Here is a 2,500-nt window from a genome sequence, read left to right on the forward strand (position 1 = left end):
CAGCACGGGGTTAGATACAGAGTAAAGCTCCCTCTACACTGTCCCCCATCAACACACCCAGGACAGGTACAGCACAGGGTTAGATACAGTGTGAAGCTCCCTCCCCAGAATGTGTGACGTGGATTCGTGCTGAGATTCTTGGTGGGAGGTCTCACCTCGAGGGAGAACTCGTTGCTGATGTAACGACCGTTCATCTCTGCGCAAACCAGCCGAAACTTGCGTTCGAACAGCGCGGCCTCCGGTGCGACTTGGTAACGGATTCCTCGCAGCACGAGCTCATATACCGCGATCGTCTCTACACCTGCAGTCCACAAGGAGCGACACGGGACACTATTATCCTCACACCGGTGCCCCACAAGGCTGTGTCCTCAGCCCCCTCCTATCCTACTTATACACCTCCGACTGTGCGGCCAAATACCCCTCAGCTCTGCGCAAACCAGCCTCAACTTGCGCTCGAACAGCGCTGCCTCCGATGCGACTTGGTAACGGAATCCCACAGCACTAGCTCACATACCGCGATCGTCTCTGCACCTCCAGTCCACAAGGAGCGACACGGGACACCATTACCCTCAACACCGGTGCCCCTCAAGGCTGTGTCCTCAACTCCCTCACTATCCTCCTTACACATCTCCGACTGTGCGGCCAAATTCCCCTCCAACTCCATGTTCTAGTTTGCCGAGGATGCCACCGCAGTGGGTGGGATCTCAAACACTGATGAGACGGAGCACAGGAAAGAGACAGAGAATCTGGTGAACTGGGTGCGGTGACAATAATCTCTCCCTCAATGTCAACAAAACGAAGGAGATTGTCATCAACTTCAGGAAGTGTAAAGGAGAACATCCCCCTGTCTACATCAACGGGGATGAAGTAGAAATGGTCGAGAGAGCTCCAGGCTTTTCGGTGTCCAGATCACCAACAACCTGTCCTGGTCCCCCCCACGCCGACTCTATAGTTAAGAAAGTCCCACCAACGCCTCTACTTTCTCAGGAGACTAAGGAAATTTGACATGTCAGTTACGACTCTCACCAACTTTTACAGATGCCCCATAGAAAGCGTCCTTTCTGGTTGTATCACAGCTTGGTCTGGGCTCCTGCTCTGCCCAAGACCGCAAGGAACTACAAAGGGTCATGAATGTAGCCCAGTCCCATCACGCAAACCAGCCTCCCATCCATCGACTCCGTCTACACTTCCCGCTGCCTCGGGGAAAAGCAGCCGGCATAATCAAGGACCCCCCCCACACACCCCGGACATTCTCTCTTCCGCCTTCTTCCGTCAGGAAAAAGATACAAAAGTCTGAGGTCACGTACCGACCGACTCAAGAACAGTTTCTTCCCTGCTGCTGTCAGACTTTTGAATGGACCGACCTCGCATTGAGTTGATCTTTCTCTACACCCGAGCTGTGACTGTAACACTACATTCTGCACCCTCTCCTTTCCTTCTCTATGAACGGTATGCTTCATCTGTATAGCGCGCAAGAAACAATACTTTTCACTGTATCCCAGTACATCTGACAATAATCATTCGCATCAATTCAAATTTTTAAAAAAGCTATATCTCATTCTCAAAATCTCACAATGTTTTGGCCTCAGCTACTTTCTGTGGGAGTGAATTCCACACATTCACCACCCTCTGGGTGAAGAAATTTCTCCTCACCTCAGTCCTCAAAGGTTTCCCCCTTATCCTCAAACTATGACCCCCTAGTTCTGGACTCCCCCCACCATCGGGAACATTCTTTCTGAATCTACCCTGTCTAATCCTGTTAGAATTTTATAAGTTTCTATGAGATCCCCTCTCACTCTTCGAAACTCCAGTGAATATAATCCTCACCGACTCATCTCTCCTCATATGACAGACCTGCCATCCCAGGAATCAGCCTGGGAAACCTTCGCTGCGCTCCCTCTATAACAGGGACATCCTTCCTCAGATACGGAGACCAAAACTGTACACAATACTCCAGGTGTGGCCTCACCAACACCCTGTACAATTGCAGCAAAACATCCCCATCCCTATACTCACATTGTCTTGTCCTTTGGTGTTGAGTTTGGTGCTGTGTTTAGTGCTGCATTTGGTGTTGTGTTTAGGATTGTGTTTCGTGTTGTGTTTGGTGCTGTGTCTGGTGCTGTATTTAGGACTGCATTTGGTGTCGGATCTGGTGCTGTGTTCAGGACTGTGTTTAGTTTTGTTTCCGGTACTGTGTTCATGAGTGTGTTGGTCTTTTATTGGTGCTGTGTTTAGCGCTGTGTTTAGGACTTTAGGTTCGGTGTTTTATTTGGTGCTTATTTTGGAAGTGTGTCCATGACCATGTTCGGGACTGTGTTTGCTGTTGTGGTCAGGATTGTCTTTTACATGTTTTTGTGTCTGCGTCTCAAGCTGCATTTGGTACTGTTGCATTTGCAACCCAGTTTGCAACTGGATTGCATTAGGTGTGGTGTTTAGGACTGTGTTTGGGGCTGAATTCAGGACTGTATTGGTGCTGTGTTCAGGACTGTATTGGTGCTGT

At 49.6% G+C, this 2,500-nt stretch overlaps 1 protein-coding gene across 1 annotated transcript in view; it reads right to left on the reverse strand.

Annotated features, from left to right (window-relative positions):
- Positions 1–159: 159 nt before the first annotated feature.
- The window catches only part of LOC144490781 (calsyntenin-3-like), a gene marked incomplete at its 5' end in the record, with an annotated part of 26,672 nt that continues 24,331 nt past the window's right edge, over positions 160–2,500 (reverse strand). Inside the window, one exon of the mRNA XM_078208483.1 lies at positions 160–301. The remainder of the gene's footprint in view (positions 302–2,500) is intronic.

Source organism: Mustelus asterias, unplaced genomic scaffold (assembly GCF_964213995.1).
Source record: "Mustelus asterias unplaced genomic scaffold, sMusAst1.hap1.1 HAP1_SCAFFOLD_3786, whole genome shotgun sequence".
In the NCBI taxonomy this organism is placed as follows: domain Eukaryota; kingdom Metazoa; phylum Chordata; class Chondrichthyes; order Carcharhiniformes; family Triakidae; genus Mustelus; species Mustelus asterias.